At 43.8% G+C, this 23,149-nt stretch overlaps 1 protein-coding gene across 2 annotated transcripts in view; it reads left to right on the forward strand.

Moving 5' to 3' along the window:
• The first annotated feature begins 1,155 nt into the window (after nt 1-1,155).
• The window catches only part of KIF3B (kinesin family member 3B), a 56,338-nt gene continuing 34,344 nt past the window's right edge, over nt 1,156-23,149 (forward strand). The window contains exon 1 of one of the 2 annotated variants that reach the window (XM_019017157.4): nt 1,156-1,299. The gene's annotated coding sequence lies outside the window, so the exon portion shown is untranslated. The remainder of the gene's footprint in view (nt 1,300-23,149) is intronic. The other variant, XM_063702094.1, reaches the window with a different exon arrangement.

Raw genomic sequence — 23,149 nt, forward strand, 5'->3', positions numbered from 1 at the left:
TTGAGCAACTACTATTGACTAAGCTTGGTTCCAGGCATGGTGGATACAAGAGTGAACAAATAAAAGACTGCTCTTATGCAGTTTCTGTTTAGTGGGGAACAGCAGTTGTAAGTTCCATGGGGGTTGGAACCTGCCCTTCTAGGCCAGTGTGGTTGGAATAGAGTTTTAACGAATTTTGCAGGAAGTAATAAGGACTTCATATTTGATTCTAAGAGCAATGAGACTCCATTAAATCGAGTATTAACCAGAAAGTGGCATGATCTGATTTATTTATTTATTTATTTATTTATTTATTTATTTATTTATTTATTTATTTTAATCTTTATATTTGAGACGGAGTTTCGCTGTTGTCGCCCAGGCTGGAGTGCAGTGGTGCCATCTCTCTCACTGCAACCTCCGCCTCCCGGGTTCAAGCGATTCTCCTGCCTCAGCCTCCCGAGTAGCTGGGACTACAGGCATGCACCACCACGCCCGGCTAATTTTTTGTATTTTTATTAGAGACGGGGTTTCGCCATGTTGGCCAGGCTGGTCTCGAACTCCTGACCTCAGGTGATTCACCTGCCTGCCTCCCAAAGTGCTGGGATTACAGGCGGGAGCCACCGCACCTGGCCGCATGATCTGTTTTAAATAGTTACTCTGGCCACCTTATGGAAAATGGATTGTTCGGACAGAGCTGGACAAAAGAATGGAAACAGACCAGATATTTCAGGCAGGCTACAGATGAGCGTGGCCTGGCCTTGCCTGGGGCGGTTGTGACTGACTGGATTGGGTGAAGGACAGGAAAGCTCCAACAAGGATGCCTATAGGTGTTCGTATTGAGTCACTGGGGGCACTCTAAATGGGAGTTACCTCAGTAGCAGTTTGAGACACCAGTCAGATAATGGATGTGAAAGCTTTTAGAAAGGGTGAACGGCGGCTGAAATCGCGTGTGTTCCATTTACAGATGGGAAACTGAGGCACGAGATACCAGAGGATGGAGTCAGACCACGTTGTGCGCCACTCTCCCCGCTTAGGTGGGTGAGGAGACCGAGGTGTGTTGGGCCCCCGCTAAACATCAGCACCGACCTGAGCCTCCCCCAGACCCCTCCAGCCGGCTTTCCCTGTCCTCTGCTCGTGTCCCAATAAAGTTATTGAAATTGACACCGGTTGCTAAGGAAGTGGGTCGCCGAGCCAGGTTGCTAAGGAAGTGAGCGGCCACTGTCTCTCCCCATCCGGGGCAGCGGGGAATGGCTGAGCCAGGGGTTCGCCGCCCCCGCCGCCGCCGCCGCCGCCGCCGCCCGCTTTCGGCTCGGGCCGCAGGTGAGTCGGAGGGGCCGGGCGCCCACGGAGCAGGGCTAATCCTGTGGCCGCCTGGGATTTTCCCTGCGACCTGCGCCCGCGCCTCTGCGTGGCTTTGCTGTCCCGCGAGCCGGAGCATCCTCTGCCCTGCCTCCTAGGCATCCTTTGGTAGTCCGGACGGCCTTGCCCCTCCTTCCCCTGGCGGGGTCGCGGCCCGACCCCCAGACACGGCCACCTTGGGTCGCAGCCCACCTGGGGGCCCTGGGGCGGTGGTCAGGGCCCCAGTTTGGGAGGAGGGCGGGGAAGCGAGAGCCTGGGGTGCGAACCTCGGCGCTGTGCTGGGCTTGCTGTGTGACCTTGGGCAAGTCTTTTCCCCTCTCTGGCCTTAGTTGACCTGTTTATTCAATGGGGTCCTAACACTTGCTGCTCAGAGTGGTTAAGGTAATGAGAAGTGTATGTGAAAGTGCCCTAAATGGGGAGAGGGAGAATTCTTAGGGCACCCTAGCATGGGAGACCAAGAGGGCAGTTTGAAGTCTGAGTGAGTTAGAGACGTGGCATTTCCACTTAGTAACTGTGTGGCCCTGGGCAAGTTAATTTCTCTGAGTCTTCTTTTCCTTATCTGTGAAATGAGGTAATAGACTACTGTGGAAATCAGTGAGACTGGGTATGTCAAGTAGCTTGGCACATAGTAAGTGCTCAACCAGCTATTAGGAGGCGTCCAGGGTAGGAGGGCAAGACTTCCAGGGGGAGATGACTTTGGGACAGGTAAGGTGTAGGTGTGTAGAGTGCCAGCTCATATGGGTAGTCCTACTGCAATGCCAACCCCCAACCCCGGTTTTACTTCTCCATTCTGCTCAGAGCAAGGGAGGTACTTCTACAAGTAGTCCTGGGAAACTCTTTGAGGTCAACCCCTTGTAGATAGCTGGGGTCATGGTCTCATTTTCTACTTGGGCTTCATTGACCCTTCCAGAAGAAAAAAGGCATCTTTGTGTCCTTTGGGAAGTGCTTGAAGCAGTAATAACTATTTACAAGCATATGATTAAGAAGCACTTTACCAGGCATATTATTTCATTTAATCTTTACGTAGACTTTGCCAGATGCCTGGTGATGTCATCCTCATTTTGCCGATGAGGAAACTGAGGTTCAGAAAAGTAAAGGGAAGGACCTGCTTAAGAATCCTTTTTTTTTTTTTTTTTTTTTTTGAGACAGAGTCTTAGTCTGTTGCCCAGGCTGGAGTGCAGTGGCGCGATCTCAGCTCACTGCAACCTCCGCCTCCTGTGTTCAAGCGATTCTCCTGCCTCAGCCTCCTGAGTAGCTGGGACTACAGATGTTCACCACCACCTCGTCCACTAATTTTTGTAGTTTTAGTAGAGACAAGGTTTCGCCATGTTGGCCTGGCTGGTCTCGAACTCCTGGCCTCAAGGGATATGCCTGCCTCGGCCTCCCAAAGTGCTGGGATTACATGCATGAGCCACCACACCCAGTCATTGCCTAAGAATCTTGTATCTATTAAGTGATGGAAGTGGACGTGTTTCTAGGTAAATCCTGTATTATATCCCCCATTCACTGTTGCCTCTGATTTTGCAACAGTTGCTATTATAAGGCCACAGGGGTATTCTTTTGTTACTTTTAACTGGCTAGAAGTTAAAAGGCAAGGAAACAAGATCTCAGGTAAAGCTTTATTTAAATAGATACCACCCAAAGTGAGGATCTCAGAAAATAGTTAGAATCTTTTTTTTTTTTTTTGAGACGGAGTTTTGCTGTTGTTGCCCAGGCTGGAGTGCAATGGCGCCATCTCAGCTCACTGCAACCTCCGCCTCCCTGGTTCAAGCAGTTCTCCTGCCTCAGCCTCCCAAGTAGCTGGGATTACAGGCATGTGCCACCATGCCTGGCTAATTTTGTATTTTTAGTAGAGATGGGATTTCTCCATGTTGGTCAGGCTGGTCTCCAGCTCCCGACCTCAGGTGATCGCCTGCCTTGGGCTCCCAAAGGACTGCGATTACAGGCATGAGCCACTGTGCCCAGCCTGAGAGCTGGAATCTTTAAAAGAGGGCTCCTCTGTCCCTCATTCCCTCCTCGTTAAAATGAGGGGACTAGGCTAGATTATACTGAAGGCCCTTTCAGTGCTGTTATGCAGTTGTGGTTAAAAGCTTGCAATCAGACTACCTGGACTAAAATCTTGGCTCTGCCACTTCCAAGCTGTGTGCTACTGAGCAAAGAGGTGCTACTTTACCTCTGAAATGATGCTCAGTACCTCTGAAATGATGAGAGGACTTTTTGGTAAGGGGCCCTGTGAGGAAGAATTATTCGTAGTTCATTTTGAACCCCTTGGTGGTATAGTTTCCTCATCTGTAAAATGGGGATAGTAATAGGCCTTATTACCTGTGGCCTTATTATCATGTATGGCTGTTCTGAGGATTTATTTGAACTTAATATATGTGAAGTGCCCAGCATATTTGGTAAACATTAGCTATTGTTATTTGGGTTTAACGTGGTGCTTGTGCTGTATTTTCCGTGTATGGTTGGTGAAAGAATAAATTAAAGTATGTGATAATACCAGGTCCGTCAACCATAATGTCATTGCAAGCATGAAACAGTAGCCATCATGGCATTATATAAATGTTGATATTTTTATACAGTTGCCCCAGGAACCTGTAATCCTGTGCCACAATGGGTTGCAAAGAAAGGTAAAGCTGTCCAGGCGTGGTGGCTCATGGCTGTAATCCCAGCACTTTGGGAGGCCAAGACGGGCGGATCACGAGGTCAGGAGATCGAGACCATCCTGGCTAGCACAGTGAAACCCCATCTCTACTAAAAGAAAAAAAAAAAAATTAGCTGGGCATAGTGGTGGGCGCCTGTAGTCCCAGCTACTCGGGAGGCTGAGGCAGGAGAATGGCGTGAACCGGGGAGATGGAACTTGCAGTGAGCCAAGATTGCGCCACTGCACTCCAGCCTGGGCGACAGAGCAAGACTCCGTCTCAAAAAAAAAAAAAAAAAAAAAGAAAGAAAGATGAAAGCTGATGGTAGGACGTTAGGTTTAGTAGCTCAACACCCAATTCAGTAAATATTTGCTAAATCCCCTTATGCTAGGCACATGGAGGATGTGGAGGTCAGTCCCACCTCCATATCCTTCAAGGAACTCAGAGCTTAATTTGCAAATTACTGCATTTGACATCTTTAAATGAATTCATATCTTATGTTTGCCTTGGCTGCAGAGTGAAGCCACTGATTCTAATCTGTTTTGTTGTGTCCCTAGACTTCTGTTAGGTGCCTGGATTAGAAACCTCAGATTGCTTCCTAAGCCTTTTCATCCATTAATGCGCAAGTCCCTGAGAAAGACCCCCTCTTATGTAACAGAGAGTAACAATACTTGACAATAACAATGTGGTGCCTAATGGCTTACAAAAATGCTTACACTTGCTTACACATGCTTTTACTCATTTAATCTTATCTGTGTCCCTTCAAGGAAGGTAAGGTGCAGATTAGGATCTCTGTTTTATAGTCGAGGAATCTGAAGGGAAGCCAAGAAGCCATGATGCTATTGAGTGGCCCATTTCACATTGAAATCCAGTCTTCTGTCTTCAAATTCAGTGTACTTACCACTATCCTGCCCGGATTGTATTTATTCAGTATTTCCTGAGCACCTAGAATGTGTCAGTTCTGTTTTAGCCTGGAGATACCATGGTAGAAAGGTACAGAGTCCCTTGCTCTCATGCAGCTTATATTCTACTGGCAGCAAACAGAAAAATACAGCAATAAATGAACAAGGGAATTTGGATGAGGAATAAGTGCTGGGGGAAATCCCATCTCTATTAAAAATACAAAACTTAGCTGGGTGTGGTGGCACGTGCCTGTAGTCCGAGCTATTCAGGAGGCTGAGGCACAAGAATTGCTTGAACCCGGGAAGCAGAGGCTGCAGTAAGCCGAGGTTGCGCCATTGCACTCCAGCCTGGGCAACAGAGCGAGACTCCGTCTCAAAAAGAAAAAAAAACCCAACAAACAAAAAGAAAAAGAAAAGGCCTTGCTAGGGTGGTGACGTTTTTGCTAAGATTTGCTCCCAGGGAGGGGCCAGCCATTTGAAGACATGTCAGAAGGAAGAGCAAGGGTAAAGGCTGTGAGGTGGCAACAAGCTTGGTAAGTTCCAGAAACTGCAAGAAGGCTTACAATGGCTGGGACAGGTGAGTCAAAGGCAGAGTGGGGAGGTGGGTGGATGTAGGGGATGGAAGTGGTAGGGAGCACTCAGATCATACAGGACCTTGTCTGCTAGAGTAATGAGTTGGGATTTTGTTCTAAAAGCTGTGGAAATCATTGGAGGTTCTGGAAAAGGGACGTGGCATGATCTATTTTTGTTTTTTAAAAGAATCACTCTGGCCTCTTTGTGGCAGTGAATTTTAGAGGGCATAGGAGTGGCAGCCAGGAGGCTAGTTAAGAGGTTAGGTGAGAGAAGATAGTGGCTTTCTAGGTTGGTGGCAGTGGAGATGGTAAGAGGACGGATTAGGGATGTGTTTCGGAGGTAGAACCAGCAGGATGGCAGGATGAGGGTGAGAGAATAAGGATGACTCCTGGGTTTTTGGCCTGAGCAATTAAGTAGATGTTAGAGATGCCATCTGCCTCTGAAATGATGAAAGGACTTTTTGGTAAGGGGCCCTATGAGGAAGAATTATTCATAGTTTATTTTGAACCCTGTAGAGGAGAGGCACAAGGTATAAGCATCATACTTTATAGTCTGTGGGGAGGAAATCCCAGATTATGCTGGCAGAAGCTAGCCAGGTGCAACTGATTGAAGCTTGACGTTCCTACTGTGAACCCAAAAAAAAAAAAAAAAAAAAGTCCTGCTTTTCTACAGTCTGGCTCTTTGCCAGCCTGTGGAGCAGCAGGTGTGGGCTTTGCCAGGGCAGTACCCATCTGTCTTTCTGTCTTGTGCTGTTGGCATTGCAGTGCTGACTCGGGATCTTGGCTGAGGGAGCCTGGCCAGCTCTGGAAGAGGGAGCGGAATCACTAGTGAAGTTCACTCAGTGTGCCAAATGGCCACATTCTCCCTGCCAAAGTGGTTCTTTCCTGGTCACCAAATGACAGTTCTGAAGTTTCAGAGCTTTTGACTTGAGAATCCCTGGAAAACCTATTGTACTCTACCAGAATTCCTAGAGGATTCTTGAATCTCTTCTGAGCAAGGGAATTCGAGCTTCATTGTTATGTATTCCAGTAACTGTACTTGTAAATCTGGGCATTACAGGGTTGTACATTCAACATTGTGAATAGTAAAACTAACAGTCTTATCACTGCCACTTGTTTATTTAATTAAATTTAATATAAATTTATTCATTTTGGAGACAGGGACTCCCTCTGTCACCCAGGTTGGAATGCAGTGGTGTGATCATGGCTCCCCCACAGCCTTGAACTCCTGGGCTCAAGTGATCCTTCTACCTCAGTCTCTTGAGTGGCTGGGACCGCAGGCATGTATCATCGTGCCTGGCTAATTTAAAAAAAAATGTTTTGGGGATGGGTGTGGTGGCTTATGCCTGTAATCCCAGCACTTTGAGAGGCTGAGGCGGGCAGATCACGAGGTCAGGAGTTTGAGGCCAGCCTGACCAACATGGTGAAACCCCTTCTCTACTAAGAATACAAAAATTAGCTGGGTGTGGTGGTGCGCACCTGTAATCCCAGCTACTCAGGAGGCTGAGGCAGGAGAATCGCTTGAACCCGGGAGGTGGTGGTTGCAGTGAGCTGAGATCACACCACTGTACTCCACCCTGGGCGACAGAGTGAGACTCCGTCTCAAAAAAAAAAAAAAAAATTCTGTAGATGGCTAGGCATGGTGACTCACACCTGTAATCTCAGCACTTTGGGAGGCTGAGGCACGTGGATCACCTGAGATCAGGAGTTTGAGACCAGCCTGGCCAACATGGGGAAACCCCATCTCTACTGAAAATACAAAAATTAGTCGGGTGTGGTGGTGCATGCTTGTAGTCCCAGCTACTTCGGAGGCTGAGGCGGGAGAATCGCTTGAACGTAGGAAGCGGAGGTTGCAATGAGCTGAGATTGTACCACTTCACTCCAGCCTGGGTGACAGAGTGAGACTCCATCTCAAAAAAAGAAATTTGTAGAGACGGGTCTTACTGTATTGTCCAGGCGTTTTGGCCACAAGCAATCCACTCACCTTGGCCTCTCAAAGTGCTGGGATTACAGGCATGAGCTGCTAATTTTTTTAGAAAACTTGGTCTCACTCTGTTGCCCAGGCTGGAGTGCAGTGGTGCAGTCATAGCTCATTGTAACCTCCAACTCCTGGGCTCAAGCGATCCTCCCACGTCAGCCATCCAAGTAGCTGAGACTACAGGTGCATGCCACTACACCCAGCTAATTTAAAAAAAAAATTTTTTTTTTAATTTTTATTTTTTGTAGAGATGGGGTCTTACTATGTTACAGGCTAGTCTCAAACTCCTGGCTTCAAGCAATCTTCCTGCCTCAGCCTCCCAAAGTGCTGGGATTACAGGCATGAGCCACAGCACCTGGCCACCACTGCTATTTGTATAACTTTGCAGTTTAGAACGCTCTTTCCTGTGCATTCTCATTTACTAATTGTCAATCAGTTGAGATCATCTGGACTACATATTATCCCTGGTTTACAAATGAAGACATTGTGGTGTGGAGAGGTCACTTGTTTTTGTCAGTAATATTGAGCATTTTCTAGGTGCTGAGTTAGGGAGATCCTTGCTGCTCAAAGTGTGTTCTCTGTGACAGACATACCATGTCCCCAGGACCTTGTCATAAATGCAGAATCTAGGCTGGGTGCAGTGGCTTACGCTTGTAATCCCAGCACTTTGGGAGGTCAAGGCAGGAGGATCACTGGAGGCCAGGAGTCCGAGACCAACCTGGGCAAAACAGTGAGACCTCATCTGTATTTTTAAAAACAGAAGAAGAAGAAGAAAACAACAACAATAACAAGGCCCAGATCTAATAAATCAGAGCCTGCCTTTTACCAAGATCCCGGATGTTTCCTGTGCACATTAAAAGTTTGAGATGCTCTCACCTTAGGTAATCAGTAGCAAAACTAAGACTTACCAATGATAATGACAATGAAAGTAATAGTCGTAGCTAAGATACATTAGCCAAGCACTGTTGTAAGCACTTTACACATGTTGTTTCATTTAGATTTAGACCTCACACCAATCCTGTAACACAGATTTCCAGAAGAGGAAAGTAGAGGCTCAGAAAAGTTCAGTAACTTCCTGACATCTGCTGACTCCAAGTCTATTGCTCTTTCTACCATTCGCGTGTTCATCTGTTTTTCAGGTGGGCAGTGACCACATCTTAGCTGTCTTGTCAAAGGCCTTTCTCTTCCATACCTGCATAACTAATTTTAAATGATGACCAAAAAAAAAAAAAAATAGTGACTTCAAAGAATGTTTGAGAAAATCAAGGGAAAAACTTCTGAGCTAGATGGGTGTCAGTTACTTGACTGATGAGGCCGCAAACAGATATCTCATTTGGTCAGATAAGCTACCTCTCACACTTCTTAGTGATCTAACTTCAGGGTCCGAACAGCTGAAGCAGGTAGGAACTGTGAGCTTGTATTCTGAGTCATTTAGCTCTAAGCTGTTTCTTGATTCTGGTGATAAATATCTACACTGGGTGAGAAGATAGTGGATAAAGTCCCATATAACACCTGCCAACTAATTGTTAAAACATTCCATCTCACTGTGCCTCAGTTTTCTCTCTCTGCCCTGTGGGCTCATTATTTTCCTTTCAACACCTCCTATCTTTCTAGACTCTCAGAAAGATTTATTGGTCAAGGACTATACCATTATAGGAAATTTTGACCTGAAAGGATAGTGGGAACTAGGTAAAGGCAGGATTCTATCAATTCTGCTACTTGCTGTGTGACTTGGAGCAAGTGACTCAACCTCTCTAGGCCTCTGTCTTGCGCATACATATATATATGTAAAATAAAGATATAGGACAGTTCTTCCCAAAGCCCTTCCAGCCCTGCCCACAAGACTGAACCTTGAGTTGGGTGATATTTTGTTCTTTCTTGGTGACTTCATACTGAGCTTTCTCCCAGACCTTTCGGGTGTGGCTTTTAGAGCGTATTTCTTGGCAGTCAGAGAGCATTACAATCAGCTCATCTTATCAGCATCACACATCTGCACAGCAGCTTGGGATGTTCATGTTTAAGGTTCAGTTAATCATGGTGACACATTGTGTCTCCTCACTTTGTCACACTGATTGCGGACATTGAGCTCTTCACACAGGAAGATCTATCTTTAGCATGCTGATTTATTTAACTCATAATTTGCATTAGAGAGGGAACCAGTGATAATCATGGTGGGTGTGGCTTTTATTTTTAAAGTTTTTGGCAAGACATTTGCAGCACTTGCATTTTGTCATGCTTGAATATAGTCTATAAATGGAAATGGGTTCAAGTGAAATAGAAATTGCCATAGATTATTGGGAGCTTGGGACTTAACCACTCTGGAGTCCTTCATATCACCTTCAGCAGTGCTTTCAGGAAGGGCTTGCTTGGCCTTTTGTGTGTGACATAAATTAAACAGAAACTAAAAGCTCATAGCACAATCTCTAGCAGCTTAGCAGACTACAGTAATCATTACTTTGTAACACATTTCAGAACATAAGCAAAAAATCTAGCTGGCAAATCATAAAAGATTCCATCTAGGTAAGATAAAATATCAGTTCAAGTTACCTAAAGATAACCACAAGAAGATAGTCCTTGGTGGAAGTAGTTACTGGTTTTGCAAGATCTGCAATAATAAGTTAGACTCTGGCCTAAGAAATATATGTAATGTTTTTCCTTATTCTTCAATTGTCAGCCTTTTAAAAATATATAATTTTTTCCGATTATAAAAATAATAAACTTCCATTGAGTAAAAAAATGAGGAAAATACTGAACAGATTAAATAAGGCTGACTTTAAGATCCACCACTGAGAAATAACTACTGTTAACATTTTACTGTCCATATACAAATGTATTCCTAAATACATTTTATCTCATAGGCTTGCAGTTCTCACCTGTTTCCTCCATTGTTGTTATTTAGGCCATTTTCAACGTTTAAACATTATGAGTAATGCTTCAGAGAACATCTTTAATGATGGTTATTTTGTGTAAACCTTTGTCTGCACTGCTGATGATTTCTTTAAACTAGGTCCTTTAATGTTAAAAATTTTAAATTACAAAGGCAACTCCCCTTAAATAATGTTTTTAACATGGCAGTGTTAACCTAAAGCTGAAAAGACAGACAGAATTAGAATTTGGTTGGGGAATTTACCCATGGTGATGGTATCCTAACTCAGGTTTTAGCTTACTTGACTACTTGCAAGTATATTTTTAGAAAGTTGTATTCAAAGCATATTTCCCATTTTCTATTTAAAATGTTCACTTAACATTATTTCATAACCATTTTTCCATATTTTTGTACTTATTTATTTCAATTTTTGTTTCATTTTATTTTTGTAGAAACAGGGTCTCACTATGTTGCTCAGGCTGGTCTCAAACTCCTAGGCTCAAGCGATCCTCCTGCCTTGGCTTCCCAAAGTGCTCAGATTACAAGTGTGAGCCACCAGGGCCAATCTATTTTTTTTATTTGTTTATTTTTGAGATAGGGTGTCGCTCCGTTGCCCAGGCTGGAATACTGTGGCATGATCATAGCTCACCGTAACCTCCAGCTCCTGGGCTCAAGTGGTCCTTCCACCTCAACTTCCTAAGCAGCCAGGGCCACAGGTGCGTGCCACCACTTGTGGCTAATTTTTAAATTTTTCATGGAGGCAGGATCTCACTATGTTGCTCAGGCTGGTCTCAACTCCTGGCCTCAAGCGATGCTCCTGACTCAGCGTCCCAAAGTGCTGAGACTACAAGTGTGAGCCACTACGCCTTGCTATGTTTTTGTGTTTAGTGGTTATTACTACATGTTAGTAGTTTAGTAGTAACTACTACACTTTCCCTGGCATTGAGCATTGAAGTTGTTTCCACCTTTTTATAATCACATATAATGTGTTATACAGAATATCTCCTTCTCTCTCAGCCTCATAAAAGAACAATTCTAAATAAGTGGTTTGTGAAAAGTTTGAACTTTAAAAAATTCTAACAGAGCACTGTCCATTTCCCTTCTTAGGATTCTCTAAAAGTATCTTTTTTTTTTTTTTTTTTCAGATGGAGTCTCACTCTGTCGCCTAGGCTGGAGTGCAGTGGTGCAGTCTCAGGTCACTGCAACCTCCGCCTCCTGGGTTCAAGTGATTCTCCTGCCTCAGCCTCCTGAGTACCTGGGATTACAGGTGCACACCACCACGCCCAGCTGATTTTGGTATTTTTAGTAGAGATAGGGTTTCACCATGTTGGTCAGGCTGGTCTTGAACCCCTGACCTTGAGATCTGCCCATCTCGGCCTCCCAAAGTGCTGGGATTACAGGCGTGAGCCACCATGCCTGGCCTAAAAGTATCTTTAAAAAACAGATTTAGCTGGATGTGGTGGCTCATTCCTGTAATCCCAGCGCTTTGGGAGGCCTAAGTGGGAAGATTGCTTGAGGCCAGAAGTTTGAGACCAGCCTGGGCAGCATAGTGAGACCCCATCTATACAAAACATATGAAAATTTACCCGGGTGCAGTGGCTTGCACCTGTACTCCCAACTACTCGGGAAGCTGAGGCAAGTTCAAGCCCAGGAGTTCAAGGCTACAGTGAGCCATGATTGCGCTACTGCATTCCAGCCTGGGTGACACAGTGAATGAGATCCTGTCTCCAAACAAACAAAAAACCAACTTTATTTAGATATATTTTACATATCATGAAGTATTTTTTTGATGTAATAGTTTTTCTCACCTTCTTTTTTGTCTTCTCTTTATCCATTTTTCTTTCTGATGAAGAATTCCCTGTGAGTAGGACCCAGAACATAGGCCTTTGTCATTTCAACCCTTCATTCTCTGAATAGGCTGTTTATTGGCAACATTAACTGGAAACATTTTATGTACAGCATTGGAGTCTCACTCTGTCGCCTCAGCTCACTGCAACCTCCGCCTCCTGGGTTCAAGTGATGTGCACTGTATGAACTGTGAAAGCAAGCATATCATTATAACATCGGACAATGAGCCAAGACAGTTCTGATGGTCTTTTGAAGAGGGATTTTTCAAAAAGCATTTAACTCATCATATTAATAAAATAAATCCTATGATTTATGGGAAATTCTGTTGGATCAACTTTGGAAACTGTTTACTATAAAGGTAGCATGCGTAGGCATGAATCTTGATAAGATTCTGATCCAGGGGGTCTGAGTGGGTCTTTATATTCTGCCGAGCTGAACCAGGTGGAATAGGAGGAGAGTTTGGGTAACAGTCAAACACAATATCCTAAATTATGTTGAATTTAGTGGTGAGAGTTATTCCCTTTAAAACTCTCTCTTGGTTCTTCTGACTGTGTCAAGAAGAATACTGTATTTGTTTGGTACTAGTCTGGTTTTTTTTGTTTTTTTTTTTGAAATGGAGTCTCAGTCACCCAGGCTGGAGTGCAGTGTGGCACGATCTCAGCTCACTGCAACCTCTGCCTCCTGGGTTCAAGCAGTTCTCTGCCTCAGCCTCCTGAGTAGCTGGGATTACAGGTGCCTGCCACCATGCCTGGCTAATTTTTGTATTTTTAGTAAAGACGGGGTTTCACCATCTTAGCCATGCTGGTCTTGAACACCTGACCTTGTGATCCACCTGCCTTGGCCTCCCAAAGGGCTGGGACTACAGGCCGGAGCCACCACGCTCGGCCACTAGTCTATTTCTTAACACTTGTTAAGCTCCCTTTCAAACCAATGGCGATCAAGCTTCAGGCCTCAGATAAGCTACAGTATTTAGCTAGAATTTAGTAACGTTGTCTGTTCTTATATTTATTTTCACAGTTACTTTCTATTTATAACAAGTGATACTGATTTTCCATTCATGGTGGTTATATAAAGTTTCTTTTTAAAATAAACTTTGTGTTAAGCAAAGTAGATTTAAAGAAAAAACGTTAAGTAAATAATAGTACAGGTGATGATAGACATGGCGAAAATTGTGAAGAAACAATCGGATTATTGACATTTAGGACATGCTGGTGTGGAAGAAAGGCCATGGACTTTGGAGCCAGATGGACCTGGTTTCAGCTTGCTTTGCCACTTATTAACTCAGTGTGCCATGTTACTTCCCTGTCTAAGTCTCTGTTTTTTTTCTCTTGCAAATTGGGTCAGGGCAGAGTTACCACTTGTGGGCCAGACGCTTGCTGCCTGTCTTCTAGTCCTTACACGGCCCCAAGCAGCAGGTGTTAGTGATATTCCCATTTTACAGATGAGGAAATCAGCTCCGAGGGGTAAGAAACTTTCACAGAGCCTCAGAACTACGAATGATAGGCTGGGCACAGTGGCTCCCAGCACTTTAGGAGGCCGAGGCAGGTAGAACACCTGAGGTCAGGAATTCGAGACCAGCCTGGCCAACATAGTGAAACCCACGCTCTACCAAAAATACAAAAGTTAGCCGTGCGTGGTGGCAGGCGCCTGTAATCCCAGCTGCTTGGGAAGCTGAGGCAGGAGAATCCCTTGAACCTGGGAGGTGGAAGTTGCAGTGAGCCGAGATCACGCCACTACACTGCAGCCTGGGTGACAGCAAGACTCCATCTCAAAAACAAACAAACAAAACTAGGAATGATAGAGCTGGGTTTCAGTCCCAGGTGTGTCTGAATCTCTTTTTGGCTATTCAGGCTACCTCTGCCTGTTAAATACAGGTTTTGCTATGGCCCTCTGCCCATAGCATTATTCACAATAGCCAAGAGGTAGAAGCAGCCCAAATGTCCGTTAACAGATAAATGGATAAAGAATATGTGGTACAGGCCAGGCGCGATGGCTCACGCCTGTAATCCCAGCACTTTGGGAGGCCAAGGCGGAAGGATTGCTTGAACCCAGGAGTTCCAGACCAGCCTGGGCAATATAGTGAGACCTTGTTTCTATAACAAATAATAATAAATTAGCTGAGTATGGTGGCACGTACCTGTAGTCTCAGCTACTCAAAAGGCTGAGGTGGGAGGATTGCTTGAGCCTAGGAGTTCAAGGATGCAGTGAGCTGTGATTGCACCACTGCACTCCAGCCTGGGTGTCAGCAAGACTGTGTCTCAAAAAAAAAAAAAAAAAAGAAAAAAAAAATATATAGTGCATACATGGAATGGAATATTATTCAGCCTTAAAAAAGAAGGAAGTTCTGACACATGCTTTAGTATTGATGAACCTTGAGGGCATTGTGCTGAGTGAAATAAGCCAGTCACAAAAGGACAAATACTGTTATGATTCCACTTATCCGAGGTAGCTAGAGTAGACAAAATCATGGAAACATGGTTACCAGGGGCTAAGGAGAGGGGGAAATGAGGAATTGTTCAGTGGTTATAAAGTTTCAGCTTTGCAAGATGAAAAAGTTCTAGAAATGTGTTATACAACAATGTGAATATAGTTAACACTACTGAACTATACACTTAAAATGATTAAGAGGGTAAATTTTATATTATGTGGGGTTTTTTACTGTAATTTTAAAAAAATTTTAAATGATAAGCCATTGGTTAGAGAGTGATTTTTTTTTCATTTGGAAAATCCCAATTATGCATAAAACTAGAATAATGTAATGAATCATGAACCCATTACCCACCTCCAGCAGTTCTCAGCACTTGGCAATCCTATTTTACCTATAACCTTCCATGCACCCCACCGCTGAAAAAGATCCCAGACAGCGTATAACTTTATCTGAAAATATTCTTGTTTATCTCTAGAGGATAAGAACTTTCTTTTTAAAATAATAACTTTTTTTACACGTAAAAATAATTTCTTACATTGTCTCATATCCAGTGTTCCAATTTCCTTGATTGTCTTATACATTTTTTTTTTTTTGAGACAGAGTCTCGCTCTGTCACCCAGGCTGGAGTGCAGTGGTGCGATCTAGGCCCACTGCAATCTCTGCCTCCCAGGTTCAAGCAATTCTCCTGCCTCAGCCTCCCAAGTAGCTGGGATTACAGACATGCATGCACCACACCCAGCTAATTTTTATATTTTTAGTAGAGACAGGGTTTCACCATGTTAGCTAGGCTGGTCTTGAACTCCTGACCTCGAGTGATGCGCCCTCCTCGGCCTCCCAAAGTGCTGGGATTACAGGTGTGAGCCACCGTGCCTCACCTCATTTTTTTTTTCTTGAGACAGGGTCTCACTGTATCACCCAGGCTTGAGTGCAGTGGTGCAATCAGAGCTCACTGCTGCCTCAAACTCCTAGGCGGCTCAAGCAAACTCCTGGGCTCAAGTGATCCTCCCAACTTAGCCTCCTGAGTAGCTGGGGCCACAGGCATATACCACCACACCCGGCTAATTTTTAAAATTTTTTTTGTAGAGACAGGATCTTGCCATCTTGTCCAAGCTGGTCTTGAACTCCTAGGCTCAAGTGATCCTCCCGCCTCGGCCTCCCAAATTGCTGGGATTATGGGTGGTGAACCACCTAGCTTGGTCCTTGTACATTTCTTAACAGTTGGTTTGTTTGAATCAAGATCAAAAAAGGAGCTGGACGTAGTGGCTCACCATGGTGGCTGGTATTACATGATGGACCTGTAATACCAGCAGTTTGGGAGGCCTAAGTGGGAGAATCACATGAAGCCAAGAGTTCGAGACCAGCCTGTGCAACAAAGCAAGACCCCCCCCCATTCTACAAACAATTTTAAAAATTAGTCCAGGCATGGTGGCTCATGCCTGTAATCCTAGCACTTTGGGAGGCTGAGGCGGGTGGATCACTTGAGGTCAGGTGTTTGAGACCAGCCTGGCCAACACGGTGAAACCTCGTCTCTACTAAAAATAGAAAAAAAAAAAAAGTCGGGTCCAGTGGCACACGCCTGTAGTCCCAGCTACTCTGGAGGCTGAGGTGGGACGATTGCTTGAGCGAGGAGTTCGAGGCTGCAGTAAGCTGAGATTCTGCCACTGCACTCCAGCCTGGGCAACAGAGCAAGACCTTGGCTCTTGAAAAACAACAGAATGTAAAGACCTTGACTCTTAAAAAACAATAGAATGTGTACAACAGTCCTACCTCTGGAAGTGGATCCTACCAACTACTCCCACTTACCCTAAAGGTATATATGTTCAGTATAGCCACTGCAGTACTGTTTGCAGTAGCAAATGACCAGAGACAATCAGAAGGTCCCTCAATAAGGGACTGACTGATCAAAGACTTTTTTTGGCTGGGCGCAGTGGCTCATGACTGTAATCCCAGCACTTTGGGAGGCCAAGGCGGGCGGAACACCTGAGGTCAGGAGTTCAAGACCAGCCTGGCCAACATGGCAAAACCCCGTCTCTACAAAAAATAAAAAATTAGTTGGATGTGGTGGGGTGTGCTTATAGTCCCAGGTACTTGGGAGTCTGAGGTGGGAAGATTGCTTGACCCCAGGAGGTTGACGTTGCAGTGAGCTGTGATTGTGCCACTGCACTCCAGCCTGGGCAACTGAGACTCTGTCTCAAAATAAATGAGTGAATGAATGAATGAAAGGAAGTAAGACAGAAAAGAAAGGAAAAAGAAGCAGCTAGGCATGGTGTCTGATGCCTGTAATCCCATACTTTGGGAGGCTGAGAGACGGAAGGATCACTTGAGCCAGGAGTTTGAGACCAGCCTGGGGACCAGCCTGGGCAACATAGTGAGACATTTGTCTCTACAAAAAATAAAAACAAAATTAGTCAGATTTGGTGGCATGTGCCTGTAGTCCCAGCTACTGAGGAGGTTGAGGTGGGAAGACTACCTGAGCCCAGGAGGTTGAGGCTGTGGCGAGCCAACATCATGCCACTGCACTCCAGCCTGGAGTGCAGAGCAAGAGTCTGTCTCAAAAAAACAAACAAACAAAACAACACAAAATGAGTTGAGGAGGGGGAGAAGGAGTTCTCCAAGATTTATATAGGAAGAAGTACAGTGGTATATAGTATACTGCTACTTGAGTTAAAAAGGTTTAAAAACAAAAGATGAAGATGAAGGAGCAATGCAGGTATGTTAGGAAGATTTACATGTTCACTGTACACTCTGTACAGCTTGAATTGCTTTAATCTTTGCATAGACATACACATGTATATATGCATATATATCAGGTGTTTTAAAAATATATGGGTTTTAAAATAAGACAAATCTGGTTTTGAATCCTGACTCTTCCACTTAATTGTTGTGTAACCTTGGGCAAATTAATTTTCCTGAGTCTCTGATCCTTATTCTTTAAATGAGGCTAATGCCTGCCTTCCTCCCAAGGCGATTTTGAGGATTAAAAGAGGACTCACATTAAGCTCTTGATATACTGTGAGTTGTGGCTATTGAATACAATAAAACCCAAGAACTGCATTGATTCTGAATAGTAGGTGTTGTCCAACAGACTTGAATATATTTTTTGAATGTATTTTATGTTTTACAATTGAATGCCAAAAAGAGTTTCTTTTCTTCTTTCCCTACCTAAATAAATGCTTTGTTTGTCTCTTTGTGTCATCAAATGACAGACAGTACATGGCGCCAGTTTGAATTCAGGGCAGGCATTTATTGTCCTTGTTACTTGACTGTGACATTTTTAGGTTTCTTTCCAGAGAATTAGCATGTCTTCTTCAGACATTTAAGCTGAAATCAAAGTTCTGGACTTTTCTCCAAAGAAAACATTGCTTTATTGCTTCCCCCACCTTAATTATAAAAATCAAAATACATGCACCCATCAAAAAATACAAAGAAAGCAAAAAAATAACCTGCAGGCGCACCACCCTAGAGGTCAATATTACCTGCATTTCGTGAGTATTTATTAGTACTTTTCAATGTTAAAAGCTAAGCATTTAACATTCATTAATTTAATCCTCAGAACAGTTCTTTAAGGGAGATATTGCTATTAACCATACTTGGTGGAAGAAGAAACTGTGACTTAGTTTCTTGAGATTTTATAGCTAGTAAATGGCAGAGCAGAAATTCAAAGCCAGACCTGCTGAACACCTTAGCTCATGCTTTTAACAATGTCTTTACTCTGTGTTCCCCAAATCTGCATCTGCATATGTGCCTGTACGCATAAACATTAACTGTATCATAGTAATTCTGTTTAGTAGCCTTTTTCTTCACTCAGCAATATGTCTTGAATATTGCCCATATCTAAATACCTAGAGGTTTGTTGCCATTTTTAATGACTTCATAGTTTCCCATTGTAGAGATGTGCCATAATCTAACCACTCCCTTATTGATGAGCATTTAAGTGCTTAGAGGTGGTGATGTGACAAACACAAATGTGTATTACATCGTTGCACATGTATTTAGTTACTCAATTATGTCCTTAAAATAATTCCAAGAAATGGAATTGCTGTTTCAAGGGAGTATTCACATTTAGAGTTTTGGTACTGATTGCCTGACTGCCCTCAAGTATGTTGTGCCAATTTGAGATGCTGTGGCTCTTATATGTTCTTTCTGTAAGGGACATGTTGAAACTTTTTAGACAGTTCACGCAACTGTTTGGCTTACAAAAAAGGTGACGCCCCCCACCCTTTTTTTTTCTTTTGTGATGGAATCTCGCTCTGTCGCCCAGGCTGGAGTGCAGTGGTGCGATCTCAGCTCACTGCAAGCTCCGCCTCCCGGGTTCACACCATTCTCCTGCCTCAGCCTCCTGAATAGCTGGGACTACAGGCGCCCGCCACCATGCCCAGCTAATTTTTTTGTATTTTTAGTAGAGACGGGGTTTCACCGTGTTAGCCAGGATGGTCTCGATCTCCTGAGCTCGTGATCCACTCGCCTCGGCCTCCCGAAGTGCTGGGATTACAGGTGTGAGCCACCACGCCTGGCTGACCTTATGTTTACAAATAATGCCTGTAATAACAACAGAATATATTTCATTAGTTTCTTATTTGACGTCTATGCTCTAAATGCTTTTTAGAGCCGACACTGCATGACTTGCTACATTTACGTTAGAAAGTTAAAAATTCCAGTGCTGTGGACCTAATAGAAACTGTTTTACAAAGCTTCATCGTAAATTTAGGATAAGTAGATCCCAAATTTAGGTCCCCTAGTAGGTCCCCTCATTTATCAATTAAAACATTTTTATTATCTTTTTTTTTTTTTTTTAAATTGAGACGGAATCTTGCACTGTCGCCTGGGCTGGAGTGCAGTGGCATGATCTCAGCTTACTGCAACCTCTGCCTCCCGGGTTTGAGTGATTCTTCTGTCTCAGCCTCCCAAGTAGCTGAGACTACAACTGCCTGCCACTACGCCCGGCTAAGTTTTATACTTGTAGTAGAGACGGGGTTTCACCATGTTGGCCAGGATGGTCTCGATCTCTTGACCTTGTGATCCACCCGCCTTGGCCTCCCAAAGTGCTGAGATTACAGGTGTGAGCCACCACACCCGGCCCATTTTTATTATCTTATATTCATGGTGGTCAGCACAAATGGATAGATAAAATGGGAAAAATGAGTAACCCCTGTATATTTGTTTAATTTCACAAAGCCTTTCCATCTCTCTTTCCCCTTGATTTTATTTTATTTTTTGACTAAGTAATATATTTACATGATTCAAAACTCAAGAGGTATTAAAGGGTAAACACACTTTGGGAGGCTGAGGTGGGCAGATCACCTGAGGCCGGGAGTTCAAGAACAGCCTGGCCATGGCGAAACCCTGTCTCTACTAAAAATACAAAAATTAGCTTGGTGTGATGGTGGGTGCCTGCCATCCCAGCTACTCAGGAGGCTGAGGCACAAGAATCGTTTGAATGGGAGGCAGAGGTTGCGGTGAGCCGAGATTGCACCACAGCACTCCAGCCTGGGTGACAGAGTGAAACTCGGTCTGAAGAAAAAAAAAAGGTATATAATGAAAAGTTTCTCTTCTACTTTTGGCCCTCATCCACCTAGCTCTTTTAGGGAAAGCCAGTGTTGTTATCTGGCAATTGTTACATGGTTCTTGTGAATTCTTTCAGATATATTTTATGCACATATAAGCAAATGTAGAACCATTTTCTCAATATGTATAAAATGTCTTTTTAAAAGTTCTGCAGGACAGTGGTGTTATTTTTCAACCCAAGATGGATAATCTTGTTTTAAAAAGTGTGTAACTCCCTTTGTGAAACTGGCCGTCATTGGAACCAGAGACCTAGAATTGGACTTGCTTTCATGGTGTGGTTCAGGGATTGCAAACACGGAGTCCTGATACTTCGAAAACAATTAGAAATAATTGTAAAAAGGAGTAGTGTTGATGGTGATGAGGTGGATACAGAGTAAAAACAGCTGCTTCCCCCGAGAGAAGCCTGTCCAGGGAATTGGTTTAGGCTGCTTAGCAGGGAGTCGCTTTTACTTCTTGCTCGAGTGTTGCAGTGCTTTTCTGATGGCTCATGTGATCTTTGGCTTGGGCTGCATTTCAGATACTCTTGAGTATTTGAACCCTGGGCCAGGCAGTTGGCAGGTGGTTGCCTGATCTGATCTTAGAGGACATTGCTTTGGAATGCATTGATTTGAGGTGTGTTAGTATGTATTCTGTGTGCCCACAGGTTGCACCTCCTTGCAGGGTTGTTCCTGGGGAATTGCCAGACCTCTATTTTTTCCCATTTGGAGATACCACATACTCATTAAAGAGAATTTGGAAAATACAGAAATGTTGAAAGAGCAGGGGAAATCACCTATACTATTACCCAAGGTTGACCACTATTGATGTTTTTACGTGTGTCTTTATTTTTATATAATTGTGATTGCATGCAGTGATTCAATTTTGTAAACTGCTTTTTCATTTATGATAAGCATTTTCCATGTCATTACAGAGCCTCGGCAAATGGCATTTAAAAAGATGGGCTAGTATGTCGGGCCTTTCTTAATCAAATCATACATATATGAATTTGGTCATAGACAGAGATGTCTACAAGAGCCAGCCAGGAAGTATAAATGAGCAAATCATGCTAGATATGAAACAGGAGATAGTGGGGTTGGGGAAGATTCCTATTGCTGCCACTTGGGATTCAGGTCAAGGGCTGTCAGATATTCCCATGTTTCCGGAGAAGTGGATTTTTTTTTTTTTAATATGAAATTGTTAGGCTGGGTGCTGTGGCTCACGCCTATAATCCCAGCACTTTGGGAGGCTGAGGTGGGCAGATCACCTGAGGTCAAGAGTTTGAGACCAGCCTGACCAACATGGAGAAACCCCATCTCTACTTAAAAAAATACAAAATTAGCCGGGCAAGGTGGCGCATCCCTGCAATCCCAGCTACTTGGGAGGCTAAGCGGGGAGAATCGCTTGAACCTGGGAGGCGGAGGTTGCAGTGAGCCAAGATCATGTCGTTGCACTCCAGCCTGGACAACAAGAGTGAAACTCCTTCTCAAAAAAAAAAAAAAATTGTTGTTTTTTTGAATTAAAAAAAAAAATTCAGGCCTGGTGCAATGTCACACCAGTAATCCCAGCACTTTGGAAGTCCAGGGTGGGTGGGTCACTTGAGGCTGGGAGTTCGAGACCAGCCTGGCCAACATGGCAAAAACCCAGCTCTACAAACAGATACAACAATTAATTGTGCATGGCGGCCTGAGCCTGTAATCCCAGCTACTCAGGAGGCTGAGGCGGAAAATCGCCAGGGAGGCGGATGTTGCAGTGAGCTGTGATTGCGCACTGCACTCCAGCCTGGGTGACAGAGTGAGACTCTATCTCAAAAAACAAACAAAACAAAAATTCAGAGAATAATATAAGAAATAGAATCAGCAAAGTAAGGGAAATGTTATAAAGCTTGAAACCTTCCTCTATTTTTGTTTTTTAAGAGAAAGGATAAAATATTACAGATAAAGTTGAAATATCCTTCCCATCTCTACTCCTATTATCCATACTTCCCATTGCCCAGTTTGGGCAGCCACTGTCATAAATTGTTATATATCCTTCTATCTCCCCTCCTCTCCCCTCGCCTCTCTTCCCCTTCCCTTCTTCAGAGACAGGGTCTCACTCTGGAGTGCAGTGGTACAATCGTGACTCACTGTAACCTCCACCTCCTGGGCTCAAGTGATCCTTCCACCTTTCTGGAGTAGCTGTAGGTAGTAGGCCACCACACTGGGCTAATTTTCATTTCTTGTAGAAATAGGGTCTTGCTCTGTTGCCCTGGATGGTCTCAAACTTCTGAACTCAAGTGATCATCCTCCTACCTCAGCCTACCAAAGTGCTGCAGTTACAGAGGTGTGAGCCATTGCACCCATCCTATCCCACTTTTTAGTACTTATACATACATAAATGCAAATCCATGAGCACCGTATTTTTTTGTAAATTCCTAATCTGTAACCCAATTCAGAGATTGGCAAACACTTTCTGTAAAAGGCCAGATAGTAAATATTTTAGTATTGTAGTCCATATTGTCTCTATTGCAACTACTCAACTCTATTCACCTCTATAGTTAATGCAGCAGTAGATAATATGTAAACTAAGGAATATTGCTGTTCTAATATAACTTTGTTTACAAAACCAGGCTCTGGGCCAGATTTGTATCCTGGACTGTAATTTGCTGACCTCTGCTCTAATTTATTCCTTATAACTTGTAACTACTGAATGGTGTGTGTGTATATATATATATATATATATATATATATATATATATATATATATATTTTTTTTTTTTTTTTTTTTTTTTTTTTTTTTTGAGACAGAGTCTCGCTCTATCACCCAGGCTGGGGCACAGTGGCACAATCTCAGCTCGCTTGCAACCTCCGACTCTTGGGTTCAAGTGATTCTCGTGCCTCAGCTTCCTAAGTAGCTGGGATTACAGCACATCGCAGCATGCCCTGCTAATTTTTGCATTTTTTAGTAGAGAGAGGGTTTCACCATGTTGGCCAGGGTGGTTTCAAACTCCTGACCTCAGATGATCCTCCGGCCTCAGCCTCCCAAAGTGCTGGGATTA

Source organism: Gorilla gorilla, chromosome 21 (assembly GCF_029281585.2).
Source record: "Gorilla gorilla gorilla isolate KB3781 chromosome 21, NHGRI_mGorGor1-v2.1_pri, whole genome shotgun sequence".
Lineage (NCBI taxonomy): Eukaryota > Metazoa > Chordata > Mammalia > Primates > Hominidae > Gorilla > Gorilla gorilla.